The 16,811-nt window shown below is 35.7% G+C and overlaps 1 pseudogene; it reads left to right on the forward strand.

Annotated features, from left to right (window-relative positions):
- Nucleotides 1–1,341: 1,341 nt before the first annotated feature.
- Nucleotides 1,342–2,013, forward strand: LOC119804321 (annotated as a pseudogene).
- Nucleotides 2,014–16,811: the final 14,798 nt, after the last annotated feature.

Consider the following 16,811-nt stretch of genomic DNA (forward strand, 5'->3'; position numbering starts at 1 on the left):
TAACAAAAAACAAATAAATAAGAAGAAAACTCAAGGTCTATGTACTATGTATAGTAGACTTTTGACATCTGTAAACCATTAGCCATGAGGCCAGAAATACATGCTTGTTTTTATCACACACATATTTCTGAATGAACACATTTTGAGCATTTTCTTTTTCTGCATTTGTTGCTCTTATATTTGCTTGAGGTTTTACTCCACAGCTTAGGCTGCTCTAAAACTTACTATGGATCCCAGGCTGTCCTCAAATTGTAGGGCAATTCTCTGGCCTCTTGCCTCAGTTTCCCAGGCTCTAGGATTATAGATATAGAATACCATATTTTTATGAACTAAATGTTATTTTGAGCAACTATGGTGCAATAATAAAATATGTGTCTCAACTTCATGGACTATAGTCTATTGACAGAACACAATTTATATAAAGAAGAGTGAGATGCACAAAATTAGTTAGCATTAGTGTTTGGAGTGTCCATAGGGTCACTTATTCATAATCTAAATAGTACTGCTTTATTTCATTCCATATGTACTCAAACATAACCAACAATTTTAAATATTTTGGTAAAAATCCCAAAAGACCTTCAAATATATTTATCTTACTGTTTTAGATTATAACAGAATTGCATCATTTTCCCCTTCCTTTTCCTACCCCCAAATCCTCCCATGTACCTCATCTTGCTCTTTCAAATTCATGGCCTCATTTTTCTTTAACAGATGATTTTTAAAACCTGCTACATCTGTATGATATTACTTGAGTGTATATGTTTTCCTTTCATTAACATTTTTAGTTAGCTCTCTTTCTCTCAGGTGTCTAAGCACAATTGTCTTGCCACCTATCTGTTTCTATCTCTTCTAACCACAAACTACTACAACCTAGGCATAATGTTGTTGCTCTTCTGGAAAAGCCAGAACTCTGGACAATATAAGGATTTCCTTAATCTCCTCTAAGTGATGGAGAGTTTCTTCTACCATGACATCAGTATCAATCAGTATAAACTGGTGGAGGATATGAGGACCTGATAACATCAAGGAACAGAAGGAGGAGCATTGTGTGGCAGCCTCTAGATCAAGCAGTGCAATGATAGGATGAGTCTTCTTCATCTGGTATGATCATACATCCTGGGAGTCCATCAAAGACTATCAGGCCCAGAACAGTCAGCACTACCATCCCTACTAGAGAGGTATTCATTATAACACCAATGTGTTATTCATTATAATTCCAGTTCTCTGATGCATTCATGGAATCACTAAATATGTCATTTGGCAGTGTAAATACCAGTGTTAACAATAAATCCCAAGAACTATGTGGGCAATGAGTTGGGAAAGATCACAAGGAGGTTCATCATGGAGCTAGAAAAGAAAAGTTTTGATGATTTGGATGGAGTAATATTGAATCCAGATGGAATTGACCCAAAGGGACCAGGTAATTTCCAATTGTAACATTGATCAGTTCTGGGTTCCACCAAGGCAAAGTCTTACAAAAGAAGTATCTTGGAGACTGACTGTGATACACCGATCCCTTTTGTTCAATCCAGTGCACCCACAGACATAGTCAAGGTCATTGTTGAAGGTGCCAATGGACCAACGACTCCAGAAGCTGATGAAATTTTCCTGGAAAGGAACATCACACCATGGTTATTCCAGATCTCCATTTAAATGCTGGAGGAATGACAGTGCTTATTCTGAGCAGCTGAAGAATCTGAATCATGCCAGCTATGGCTGGTTAACTTTCAAATATGAAAGATATTCTAACTAGCACTTGTTCATGTCTGTTCAAGAGAGCTTAGAAAGAAAATTTGGAAAGCATGGTGGAACTATGCCTGTTACACCCACTTCAGAGTTCCAGGGCTCCATTTATATCCCATCAACAGAGAAAGACATTGTACACTCTTCTTTAGCCTACATGATGAAGTGTTTTGCCAGGGACATTATGGAAATAACCATGAAGTGTAATCTTTGCACCTTAACCAGAAAACCGCTTTCTATATTAATGCATGGAGAAAGTTTCCAAGGTGAACTTTACATAGGTGCATTGTAACTCTCTTCCTACAATTCCTCTTCTCCTGTGCCTTCTGCAAAACTCTCACCAGTTTATACACAAACACCAAAATTTCTGTTTTGTGACTTACTGAATAAGTCATTCTTTTCAATGGGTTCCTTTGAATCAGTTCCTTAAAAGGAAAGGATTAGGTTATGGTGTCACACATACCTATACTAGTGTGAAAGTAGAATTAGTTTTAAAATAAAATATCACTCTTTCTCTTGGATGTGTGGCCTTGCTCCAGGGCTCTCCCCAACAGAGTGAGGAAATTATCAGAGAAAATGTTCAAAAGCACTTATTCCACTTATTCACTTTTGCTCTGAATAATTCTGGGATATGCCATAAATTTAACGCATGTAAGAAATAAGTATGTAATCTTTTAAGGAGGGATCATGGTCCTCAAATGAGTTATTTGTATTTTATATGAGCAAAAAAATCTCAACTTTATAACTTCAAACAAAAAAATACAAGTTATTTATCATGCATGTTATTCTTTCATAGTAAAATAAATACATACTGTTATAATAAAATTGCCTTTAATCACTTAACCAGCCTAATTGTAACTCTGTGCAAGAGCCTATAGATATAAATAAATGAAAAATTTAATATTTTTGAAGTATTATTTATAGCTTCTATACTATGTATTGTTGACCAGTAAAAATAGAAAACATTATGGAGAACTGTTTAAAAAAATCTTTACTTAGCATCATGGTATATACTTTAAACTTGGGACGCAGAAGTTGGTGGGTCTGTGAATTTGAGGCCAGGCTGGCCTACAAAGTAAGTTGCATACCAGGCCAGCCAGATACAAATGGTGAGACCCTTTATCAAAAAAAAAAAAGTAAACAAAAACAACAGTGACAACAAAACTAAAAATATTTAAATTAGAAGGTACAAGTTGTAGTAGGGCGGTGGTAGTGCAAGCCTTTAATCCCAGCACTCGGGAGGCAGAGGCAGGTGAATCCCTATGAGTTCGAGGCCAGCCTGGTCTACAGAGCTAGTTCCAGGACAGGCTCCAAACAGAGAAACCCTGTCTCAAAACACCAGAAAGAAAGAAGAAAGAAAGAAAGAAAGAAAGAAAGAAAGAAAGAAAGAAAGAAAGAAAGAAGAAAAGAAAGTACAAGTTGTTTTTAAAAACAACAAATTCTTGTGAAAGAAGATGCTATAGAGAGGTAGGATCTCATAGGCCGTATATTCAGGAAGATCATCAACTAACAAATACTAGTTAAAATCATACCTAAAGAGTGATAAAACTGTAGATATGTGATAGAAGTACAGGTAAAGAGTAAGAACATCACAACACCCTGATGTGGGAGAGTCTTCTGTTTGTGTTGATTTCATTTGTTAATAAAGAAACTGCCTTGGCCCATTTAATAGGCCAGCCCTTAGGTGGGTGGAGTAGACAGAACAGGAAGAAGGACGTGAGGTAGATGGCTCAGACAATCGCCATGCCTCTCCTCTCTGAGCCAGTCGCCATGAAGCCAGCCACCAGGTCAGACATGCTGAATCTTTCCCAGTAAGACACCACTCGTGGTGTTATATAGATTATTAGATATGGGTTAAAGCAAGAGATGTGAGAATTAGCTAATAAGAGGCTGGAACTAATGGGCCAGGCAGTGTTTAAATGAATACAGTTTGTGTGTTGTTATTTCAGGGCATAAGCTAGCCAGGCGGCCAGGAGCTGGGCAGTAGGAACACAGCCCACTGCTCCTTACTACAACACCCTAAAGCTGGAAGAATCTTCATCACAATGAAATAGGAAGAAAGTGACACAATAAAAGACAAAATGATGATGATTTTGCCAGACTTCCTTATCCTTATTCTCCAGGAAAAGGTGACTGCGCTATCTGCCTCTTCCTGTTCCACAGCCACAAGACCCAGGACAATCAGACATGATAGGGAGTCAAGTCAAAGCAGAAACTCAGTTTATTACTGAGAGCATCAGCTTATATAGGTTAAGTGACATTGTGTGATGTGGGGGTACCTCCAGCCAATGAGAGAGAGTCACGCCCTCCCTCTGGCTGGAGGGGTGTCTGCCTAGATTTTGTTGTCTCATCTTTTGTAGCTTTGAGACTATACTTAAAACTTGAGACAGGCTTTTCTCTGTCCTATAGATAATTTATCTCTGTCCTAAGATAATTTTGGTCCAACGGGCTTGAGGAATTTGCTTGTTTGTTCACACAAAACTGGTGTGGGAGGTTCTTCTGTCTATGTGTTGATTTTATTGGTTAATAAATAAAGAAAAATGGCTTGGCCTGTAGCATGGGAGGAGGAACGCAGAGTTAAGAAAGACGCCATGGAGCCATGGCAAGAGTCAGACATGCCAAAACTTTGCTGGTAAGCCACTGTCATGTGACAATATACAGATTAATAGAAATGGGTTAAATTAAGATGTAAGAGTTAGCCAATAAGAAGTTAGAGCTAATGAGTCAATTAGTGATTTATTTAATGCAGTTTCTGTGTGGTTATTTCGGGGTTAAGCAGCTGGGAACAGACTAGCAGCTTCCCTTCGACACAAAATTTATTGAGAACCTACTGGTTCAAGAAAGCAGAAACAAAGTCACGTATATTAGATGATCATGGTAACTTTAAGGACCTGAGAGTCTAGTAGCAGATAAAAGCATATCTAACTTTAATAAAATGTGGGATACAATTATCTCTTAGGCAATATGTTATCAATTATGTGTTTGTAATTATTCATATAAAATAAGTATGTATAAAGGATAATTTGGAAAGAAAAATATTAAAGGCAGGAAAATTAATTGAAAAGTTTTTGAATAACCTAAGCTATAAATTGAGACATAAGGTTAAAATAATATGAGTTGAGTTAGGATTTAATAGTTATTTTTAAAGTAAAGTTGACAATATTGGTTATAGTTGGATTTAGGTACTGAATGACATCATGAGGAGAGATCAAGCAAGAATGGACATAAACAGGTAAAACAGGAAATGTCTCAAAAATCTAACTTACAACATGTGGAACAGATATTTTTTATGTTAAGAGTTATGTATGAGTTACATTGATGTCTAAGCTCGTATATAAATTGTAAAGTCATTGTCCATGTCAAAAAATGAAAATAAATAAGGCTCCATTTCATTATCAAAACAAAAGTCAAGGTGTTGTTGTTCTTTTAACAAACCACAACTTCAGTAGGTAATTTAGATTTATTTAAACTATCATTTGTGTCTATTAATAATTATTATACTTTTGATTGTTGGTCAACATGTAAAATAATTTGCACTGCCTGAGGATGGCAAGCATGGGAAAGGTAGATGCCAAGCTTCCAAGTGAGATAAAAAATAAAATAGTCATCTGTATATTTGTAAATTATAGTTATGAAGAAAACATATAAATGTTATAATTTAAGTAAAGACAAAATTTACCTTTTTCTTTTTCTTTTATTTTTTAAAGAATGTTTTTTTCATTTTACATACCAATCACAGTTCCCATTCCCTCCCCTTCTCCCACTCCTCTCCTACCTTACCCTACCCTACCACCCATCCACTCCTCAGAGAGGATAAAGGTTCCCATAGGGAATCAGCAAAGTCAGGCACATCCTTTTGAGAGTGCCTAGTTTGGCCTTATGCAGGTTCCCCAGCTATCAGTCCAAAGTCAGTTAGCTCCCACTAGCTCACATCAGCTGTTTCTGTGGGTATCCCTATCATGATCTTGGCCCATTTGCTCATATTATTGCTCCTCTCTCCATTTGATTGGACTCATTCTAGTGCTTACCTGTGGATCTCTGCAGCTGCTTCCATCAGTTGCTAGATAAAGGTTCTATATCTGATTTATTGTTATATAGATACAATCTCTGTAATATGAAATATGAATTTCACAATAAATGCCCCTTTAACTTAATGGTTCTAATGCATTTATTAGATATAAAGTATCTTAAATATATCAGAATTTTCATAGTTTCAAAGATACCAATTTTGCTCGGCTTATCTTTTTTTTTTTAAATTGTTATTTATTTATTGTTTTTTTTTCCTCATGGTTTATTTTTTTTTATATTTAAAAATTTCCATCTCCTTCCCTCCTCCTCCCCCCTCCCTTCCCTCCTCCTCCCCCTTCCCTCCCCTCCTTCTCCCACTTCCCTCCCCTCCCCTCCACCCATACCTCCCCTCCCTCCCTCTCAAGGCCAAGGAGCCATCAGGGTTCCCCACTCTATGCTAAGACCAAGGTCCTCCCAACTCCCTCCAGGTCCAGGAAGGTGATCGACCAAGCTGAGAAGGCTCCCACAGAGCCCGTCCATGAAGAACAATCAGAGCCCAGAGCCATTGTCCTTTGCTTCTCAGTCAGCCCCCGCTGTTGGCCACATTCAGAGAGACGGGTTTGGTCGCATGATCCATCAGTCCCATTCCAACTGGAGTTGGTGATCTCCCATTAGTTCTGTCCTACCGTCTCCATGAGAGAACGCACCCCTCTCGTTCCTGACTTTCTCCCTCATGTTCTCTCTCCTTCTGCTCCTCATCAGGACCTTGGGAGCTCAGTCCAGTGCTCCAATGTGGGGCTCAGTCACCTTCCCCATCTGTCGCCAGCTGGAGGTTCCCTCACGGTCCTGACTTTCTTTCTCATATTCTCTCTCCTTCTGCTCCTCATCAGGACCTTGGGAGCTCAGTCCGGTGCTCCAAGGTGGGGCTCTGTCATTTTCTTCATCTATCGTCAGGTGGAGGTTCTATGGTGATATGCAAGAAATTCATCAGTATGGCTATAGGAACTGGCCTTTTCAGGCTCCCTCTCCTCAGCTGCCCAAGGAACTAACTGGGGGCGTCTCCCTGGAAACCTGGGAACCCCTCTAGGGTCAAGTCTCTTGACAACCCTCAGGTAGCTCCTTAAATTAAGATATATGCTTCCCTGCTCCCATATCCACCCTTCCTATATCCCAAGCACCCCATTCCTCCGAGCTCCCCCACCGTTCTCCCCTTCACATCATCTTACACCTGTCAGATTGGCTAAAATCCAAAACACCAATAATAACCTTTGCTGGAGAGGTTGTGGGGTAAGGGGTACACTCATCCATTGCTGGTGGGAATGCAAACTAGTGCAACCACTTTGGAAAGCAGTGTGGCGGTTTCTCAGGAAATTCGGGATCAACCTACCCCAGGACCCAGCAATTCCACTATTGGGAATCTACCCAAGAGATGCCCAATCATACAACAAAAGCATATGCTCATCTATGTTCATAGCAGCATTATTTGTAATAGCCAGATCCTGGAAACAACCTAGATGCCCTTCAGTGGAAGAATGGATGAAGAAACTGTGGAATATATACATGCTAGAATACTACTCAGCGGTAAAAAACAATGACATCTTGAATTTTGCAGGCAAATGGATGGAAATAGAAAACACTATTCTGAGTGAGGTAACCCAGACCCATAAAGATGAACATGGGTTGTACTCACTCATATTCGGTTTCTAGCCATAATTAAAGGACATCGAGCCTATAAATTTGGGATCCTTGAGAAGATAATAAGAAGGTGAACTCCCAAAAAAAGATATAGTAATCTTCCTGGATATTGGAAGTAGACACGATCGCCAGGCAAAATTGGGAACTTGAGGGTTGGGCGAGACTGGGCCAAGGGAAGATGGGGAGAGAAAAGTGCTCGGCTTATCTTTAAATGTTAAGAAAATTTAGGGTGGTAAGTGTAGAATTCTTACACTGGGAAAAGAGCAAATAATGATTTTCAGAAGAAAACTAAATGTTATCCACCAGAAAAGAGTGAGACCTTAGAAATAGTTCACCAATTAGCTTGAGTTAACTCTCTGAAAAGACTTTAGGATAATTAAAAACCAACAGAACACATATACATATGTATGTAACAATAGTATGAAACAGAGGAGGCATGAACTTGAAAAATAGCAACTCGCTTAGAGGAAGGAAATGGGAGAGGAAAATGGTATAATTCTATTATAATCTCAAAGAAATAAAAGAATCTTTAAAAGGCAACAGAAAAAAATCATCCAAAGTCTTTAAAAAACATACTGGTTTTGTCATATGAATTATTTTTCTGAGATTAAATAATATGAACTTCAGATAAAAAATGTTTCAACATACAAATTAAGTCATGATGTTAGAATTTTGGATGAATCCTACAAAATGTTTCTACTTAAATACACTATATAACCGCAACTGTGCAAACATGCTTCGGTGATGATGCCGTTAAGCACTCGCACACAGATGCATCCACATAAGCATATATGGGTATACAGATCATTTTTGTTTTAAGCAGCTCCTTTGAAAACTTGTAGACTCTAAATTAATTGAGATGGTCAGTGATTTTACAAAGGTCTATTGATCAAAATGGATAATTGTAAGAACTCACTTTAAATACATAAGATCACTCTCTGTTTGTGGTAGTAAACGTAAACCTCTTACTAATAGAATACTATTTTCTTATTGTACTTTAAATCTGTTTTACAATTTAAAGTCTTTCTTTTAAAAATAGTGCTTGCTTCGGGATTGAAAGGTGATAGAGAATGACAAAGAAGATGGAAAGTTTCTCTTGCTATTTTGTCATTTAATTTTCAAGACTGAATCTGTTTATAAGAATAAAACACAAATTCAAGCATATTCTTCATAATTTCATAATCTTTTCCATCATTCATCACCCTATTATCAGCATATTTCTACATCAAGAAAAACACTAGCCTAGTTACACATGCCATATACTATAACTAATCCAAATTAAACACTGAAGGACGACATTAGATAAATTTAACTTTTTTAGTACAGAACTATGATGTTTCACTGGACATGGGGCAAGGCTGTGATTCGAGTACTTGGAAGCTGGCTAAGAAGGAATTGTGGGTCATAGGTCAGCCTGAGCTAGATAATGAAACCATGTCTTAAAACAAGCAAACAAGAATTCAAAACAGCAATAATCTGTGGCATCCGCTGAAATAGGCTGATTTAAAATGAACATGAATAGTTATAAATTTTTCAGATGTAAATTTTTGCTTTCATTACTATCCTTAATATTTTTCTTCCCCTTTCTGTTTGGAAGAGCATTTTCTCTATATTAATTATCTACACAAAGAACATATTAACATGCTTTTCTGAATCTTATCTGCCTTCAAGTTTTCATAATGAATTTGGTATATGGTACTTTAAAATTATGCTGCTATCAAATCTACCAGGTTCTAGTTTTGTGTTTCTGGTCTCTACCTTCTTCCACCCCCACCAACACCACCTGTTCCTTTTATGTTAGAACCTGTTAGGACGAGCTTTCCGCTGCCAAGGTCAGATAAATATTAACTGCAATTTCATCTACAAGTCCAAGTTTTCACTCTTAGGAGATTAATGTTTTGATTTACACAGGGTTTTATATTAATTTTCCTTTTGAAAAATTAATGGTGAACAGCATATGTGATATCACTTTGGCCAGCAAGAGATTATGTACCTCTAATTAATCTCAGATTGGTTAGGTTACTAGAATCATAATTCCAAATTTCTTCTTTCAGTAAAACTTTTATATAAAGAAACACCTAAAATACAAAGGCAATATTGTTTTAGTATTTTATTTCCTTCTAATTTTCAGTAGTTTATAACATTTTATAATAGGTTCACAAGCACAGTGACAGACACAATAGATGTTAAAACTTGGCATAAAATAATAATTCAGAAATCATTCTGGACAACAGTATGCACAAATACTGAAAGTTTAGGACACTGGAGGATAATTTGTTAATGTCATTAGTCTGAAACAAGAACACTCAAACTCCTCATGGTAAATGCCCGTGGTTAATTTCATTATAATTACCTGCTTATTGACTATAATATGCAGATGTAAAATGTTAAGTTAAAAGAGATTCTTACATGTTCATGAGAAGACTCAGCAGGTAAAGGTGCTTGCTGTGCAAGTCTGATGACCTTAGCTTGATCTTCAGAACCCACATAAAGGTGAAGAGAGAGAAAAGACTGCTGAAAATTGTTCTCTGACCTCAGAACACACACCCTGGTACACATGTTCCACCACAATAATAGCAATAAATAAAAATAAAAATTTTAAGTTTTGGCATAATTTCCATTAGAAAGAGCTTGAAACATTTCCATAGTAGAATGTACTAACTAACATAGAATCTAATTTTAGTACTGATATCTCAAACAATTCTTCCATAGATTTTTATTAACAGAAAATAAAACATAACTCATGTAAGTAAAATATATTTAAGAACTTCAATTAAAATAGTTGGTTCTGATCATTAAGGTTCGTGTTGAGCATATTATACACATACTGAAATGAAAACTGCTCAGATTGATTTCTTCAGTAAGTTGTTTAACTTCAGTGTTTAGAAGTAGAATTTTTCTTTTTTCTCTCCTTCTCTGCCACCAACCTCTCCCTCTCCTTCTCCCTGTTTCTCCCCATTTATTTTCCTTTATTTTTTGAAACAAGGTTTCTAAGTCAAGCTGACCTCAACTTCCCTATGTAGCCAAGACTGACCTTGAATTTCTGGTCCTCCAGCCACTACCTGGCAAATGTTGGGATTCCAAGCATGTGCCATTTTACCTAGTTTGAATGCCACTGGAGCAAGAAATCGGGGCTTTGTGCATATGGGTGAAGGAAGCAACTTACCACCGACTGAGGTGTACCCTCAGCCCCAGTTTTATTAATTTATATATACTCATACATGCAAAATCTTCTTCATGGATGTCTCTGTTAATCTGTTAATGGCTCATCTCCATTGCTTATCCTGAAAGTTCTTTAGTTTGGACAAATGACTTTTTAATATATATTAAGAAATTCACTTTGACAATAGTAAATCAATTGAATTGACAGAATGAACATATTTGAATATGTTCACATTTTGTTTAGAAATTAAAGAAGTACAAGTTGGTTGGTTAAACCCATTCTTTCATAGCATGGGATTTGTTTTTAAATATGACACAATATTTAATATCTACTTTCTGCCTTGCTTCTAAAGCAAATGCATGCTTTAGAAGCATCGCTATCACTTCTAAACCAAGAATTGAGTGTTTTTACACAGGAAGAAAAAGTAAGTACTCATGTCTCACTTTTTTATAGTTCAAGAAACTGTCTTACAAAGTTACATGCAATAGTGGAACCATTTCCTTATACTGAATTAAGGGTGGTAAAAGGCACTGAATTCTCTTTTCTCAGAATTATTAAAAAACTCATTTCCTAGTATCTCTTTTGGACTATTTGTCCTACTGGCTTATGAGTAAGATCCCATGACTCTGACAGTTCTGACACTGATTTAGAGATGTGAAGAGACTAAGGGCACCTAATCCATAAAAGAACTACATTCCTACTAGTAAAATGATGTTTTATTTTTAGTGTTGTGTTGCTAATACACAGGGGAATTTCTATCTAAATCCAAGTTTAAAATATTTTTTCTTTTTATATACTGTTTGTGGGAACTCTTTAAATACTGAGGATATTAAGTTTTTATGTAACTTATAGTTTATAACTTTGTTTTTCATGAATTTCACAAGTCTTATTGCCCCCAACACACACACACACACACACACACACACACACACACATGATTGTATATATTTCTAGCATAACTTTATTCTTATAGCTTTTAAAATACAAACATGTACTATCATATGTCAATAATGTAGAATTTATCAACAGGATTTATAAGATAAAGATTTAACATTTTTATGTTATCTGTCTTCTCTTCTAAGGCTTATTTTTTAGATTGGCATAGAGTTTATAACCAACTCAGTGAGTACTTTTTAAACTTTTTTTAAAGTTAAAATATAATTATAGCATTTCCCTCTTGCCTTTCTTCCTATCAAACCTCCCTGCCAGGTCCCTCTCTCACTACCACTTCCTCTAGAGTTATCTTTTTCTAATACCATTATTTATAACATTTCTACTCAGTTTTTTCTTATAGTCTTTAATTTTGCTTCAAGTTCTACCTCATTTAAAGTACAACCCTACAGTGTGATGAGGTATATTTTCTGAAAATCTTTTATTTTCTCCCACATGTACTTAGCGATTTCCCACTATGGAAGGTTTAGCCATGATCTCTTTTCGCTGGAATTTTTGTTTAGTTTATTCTATCGTCTATCTTAAATAAACATTACTTAGAACACTCTTGCAAAAGTGGGATTAGTGCATTAAAGTAGATAAGCATTTTAAGACTTTTATGACATCTTGGACAAAATATTTGTTGTATCAACTTAGTTATACCAAAAGTATATCAGTATGTGGACCTGATGACATTTTTATTGATGTTAGTTCTTTGATTGTAGTTCAGATCATTCATGTTTTTTTCCCAAGACTATCTTTACTTTTAATGGTTTCTCTTTAGTCAACTTTAGCAATTTTCATTTCCCCAGGCATTATTTACTTCACCAATGATTTATAATTTTAGCCCAGTACTATGTACACAATTCTTTAACATATTCCTAGAATCATTCGAGTTTATTTTTAAATAAATTTTATGATTCTTTCTGTGCATATTTTTCTATACAACTGTCTCTTGATTTTCTCCTTTATCTCTAGTTGTCTACCTTGTTAAATTTATCTATTCTTTTATTTTGTATCTTCTTTAGCTATGATTCCTGACTTTGGATTATTTCTCTCTTCGTGAATGCTTTAGAATTACTTTGTGTTTTGTTTATAACTGAGGAATTTGTTTTTATTTCTCTTTAACAATGAAATGTTATTAAATAAAACATCAGATGGCTTTTAAGTTGGTTGCTACCTATTGTGGTTTTGTTTTTACCGTTGGTTTTAAATATACAGTAGTGTTCTTGCTTTTGGAATAGTGATAACAGTTTTTACTTTTTCTTTGATCTAAGAATAACTTGATGTTTTAAGAACAGGTTATTTTCTAGTTGTAATTAATTTTCATCAGATTTTGCAATCTATAAATGGCTTAGATTTGTGATTCAGTTGCCAGGGTATTTTTTTTTTGAGATCTAACACTAATCAGTTCATTGGTGCTTAACAAAAACTATATTATCCTTTATTTTTAGATAATTCAGAATAAAAGTCACATGTAACTTACATATTTTTATAAATAAGACATGAATTATTAATGTACATCATTAAATCCCCAAATTTAAATATGTGAAGATACCAAATCTATTTCGTTTTCTAATACAATGAATTAACACTAATAGTGAAAAAATGTATACAAAATATGAATACATACAGAGGTTCTTTTTGTACAGCACTGTTGCAGATGGTACACATTGTATTGAATAATTCTAAGATTAAATAAAATAATTTTTTATTTTTATTTGTCCTTCATTTATATCACAGCTAGTTCTTGGTATTATTTTAGACTCATATGGTAATCAATCATATGAGCCCATAATTACTGTTTGGTTATTTGATTATCTTCATTGTTTTTAAAATTATTTTTGAAATTTACAGTCTATTTTATAATTTGTTCCATATTTTGTTTCCTGGGTTTCAGTACTCATTGTCAGTTACTGAATGTTACCTATAGCATAACTTCTAATTCATGAGATTTAAAGATTTTCTGTTTATTTATTTACTTACTTATTTACTTATTATTCTCTCATTCATTACATCCTACTGCAGTTTCCCCTCTTTCCTCTCCTCCCAGAGATCTGTCCCCTCTGCCAACCTCCCCTCTTCCCCAGATTCACTCCTCCCTTGGTTCACTCCAGAAAACAGCAGGACTCCCAGGGATCTCCACTGAACATGACATAATAAGATGCAGGAAGACTAGGCACAAACCCTCATATCAAGGCTGGATGAGGCAACTCAGTAAGTGGGAAAAAGATCCCTAGAGAAGACAAAAATCAGTTCCATCAGGTGATTCACATTTTTAGCAACATGTTCTCTTATTTCTTAATGATGTTTTTTTTAGTTTTAGGATTAGTAAGAGAAGTTTTGTGTATGTAAAACACAAGTAACCAATTTTTTAGAGTAAATCTATATATCTGCTTTATCTCACAAAGCAAACTCATTTTTATTTTTCATAAGTTGGAATTTGAGTGGAAAATAGGCAGATGTAATTTATAAAGGCTTGGTGGTAATGGCAAAATACCAGATGCTTAAGACAAGTGGTTGTGCTTAGGGACATGCACTTTGTTAAATGGAGCACAAAAGAAAATCTCGTAGGAAAATATTTGGAAACTTGGGACATTCTAAAATAACTGTGTGAACAAAAGAATTTAGAAACTCATGCACATGCCCTGACAAAACACATTCTCTGTCAAACAAGAACTAAGACCGTACCCTTTCACGATGGGTGGAAAGAGCAAGTCTACATAAGTTTTTAGGGAAAGTCACAGGAGAGACACATTCTGAAAATACAGAGTTCCTGGAGCTCCAGTAAATCTCCCTCAAGCGTTAATTGAGGATGATGTCAAAGAACAGAAATTGTGGTGCACACACATCATAGAAAAGAAATACTCTTTAGAAACTATTTCAAAAGTCTCAATAAAAAAAAGCCCTAGCATTATCTTTATTTATAAAAAGAAAACCTTGAGGATAGAAAACAACTTTATTTCATGACTTTCCATATTTTATAGTTAAAAGCTAATTGTCAACACAGAAACAGGAAATAGAAAACAGACACAATATGAATTGACAATCACCAGCCTAAGGACTCCCCAGAATTGAAGCTATTGTGAAAGCATTTAGAACAGTCATCACAAGTATTTTTGTTTTGTTTTGTTTTTTTTTTTTTGTTTTTCGAGACAGGGTTTCTCTGTGGCTTTGGAGCCTGTCCTGGAACTAGCTCTTGTAGACCAGGCTGGTCTCGAACTCACAGAGATCCGCCTGCCTCTGCCTCCCGAGTGCTAGGATTAAAGGCGTGCGCCACCACCGCCCGGCCATCACAAGTATTTTTGAAAGACCAAAAGAAAACATTTTAAAGCAAAATGAAAGGAATGGCTGGAGAGATGACTTGATGGTTAAGAGCACATGAAGTTCTTACAGAGACCCGAATTCAGTTCTCAATACCCACATTGGGTGGAGTACCCACAAAGGGTAGCTCATAACTGCCTGTAACTTCAATTCCAAAGAACCCAGTGCCATCTTCTGGCCTCTCCATTTACCCACATTCATATGCACATACATGCATGTACATTTACAGGCACACACACACACGAAATAAATCTTTTTTAATTAAAGAGAAAATGATGCATAAACAAAATAAGAATAATAAAAAAGAAAAATATAAAAAGGAATAAAGATTCTACATACAGAATCTATATTAAATGAAAAGTTTACTAGAAGAGGTCAAAAGAAAGTTTAGCAAATACTGAGTCATCAAACCAGAAGGCAGAATAATGAAATTATAACATCTAGGGAACAAAAAGAATGTTAACACATCCTAAGAGACTTCTGAGACACTCTAAAGCAAACCAAGGACGAATTATGAAACTTGCCTAAGAAGAGTGAACAGACAAAAAGAATGAAATGTATAAGAAAAGACAAAAATTTGACTTTACAAGTGAATCTCTTAATTCAAGGATCTCAACAAAAAACAAGTGGCATATGTATACAGACAGTCACACACATGCACACACATACACACACACACACACAGAGGGAGAGATAGAGAGGAGAGTCTGTGTTCAGAGGAGCAAAAGCAAAGACAAATGAATAATCTCAAAAGTAAGAGATGACTGACCATCTAAAATAAGATTATTCTAATTTATCATGAGAAACCTTACTGATCAGAAATTAGTAAAGTGATATATTTAAAATACTGAAAAACAGAAACAAACTGTCAAATGATGGTTGCAATTCTGGCAAAACTCCCCTTCAAAAATGAATATGTTCTCCAGTAAAAGAAAACAAGACAATTTGCTGCCAGTGTACTTCCTCACATGAAAGGTGAATTTTGTCCCTCTGGTTGAAATTCAAGAGTACTAGGCAAGAATATGAAGTCACATTAACAAAGTTCTGGAAGTTAAGAAATAGAAGTCACTAGCAAAATAATCATGTCACTACAGCTTTTTCTTTAAACAGGACATAAAAACAAATACATAAAATAGTTACTAATATGTTATATAAAGTTTTGCATAAGATTAAAATTAAACTTGGATTGAAATAAAATTGTTACAACTTTAGAGTGTATAAAAGTTTATGATAAACAAATAAAATATTCATACGTGATTATATATACATATATTCAATTAAGCCAAAATGAATATAATAAGTAAGGATAAAATGTAAAATATATAGAAAACAATTGATAAATGGCTAATAGTATTACATTTAGTAGGAAGTATTCTGATGTAATTATGTAATTGTATTTCCCTCCCCATGTTAGAGAGAGAGAGAGAGAGAGAGAGAGAGAGAGAGAGAGAGATTAAAATAACGGATTATTTTTTCGATTTATTACTACTATTACTACTACTACTACTACTACTACTACTACTACAGATTTTCACCTCCTCCCATTTCCCTCCCCCTCCCCCATCCCCCTTCCTCCTCTTTCTCCAGTCCAAAGAGCAGTCAGGGTTCCCTGCCCTATGGGAAGTCCAAGGTCCTCCCCCCTCCATCCTGGTCTAGGAAGTTGAGGATCCAAACAGATTAGGTTCCCACACAGCAAGTATATGGAGTAGAATCATAACCCAGTGCCATTGCCCTTGGCTTCTCAGTCGGCCCTCCATGTCAGTCGGGCTTGATCACATGCTCCATTAGACCCAGTCCAGCTGTCCTTGGTGAGTTCCCATTAGAACGGCCCCACCATCACAGTGGATGGGCGCACCCCTTGCAGCGATGACTTGTTTACTCATGTTCACCCTCCATTTGCTTTTCATTTGTACATTGGAAGATCAGTCCAGTGCTCCAATGTGGATCT

This window comes from Arvicola amphibius, chromosome X (assembly GCF_903992535.2).
Source record: "Arvicola amphibius chromosome X, mArvAmp1.2, whole genome shotgun sequence".
In the NCBI taxonomy this organism is placed as follows: domain Eukaryota; kingdom Metazoa; phylum Chordata; class Mammalia; order Rodentia; family Cricetidae; genus Arvicola; species Arvicola amphibius.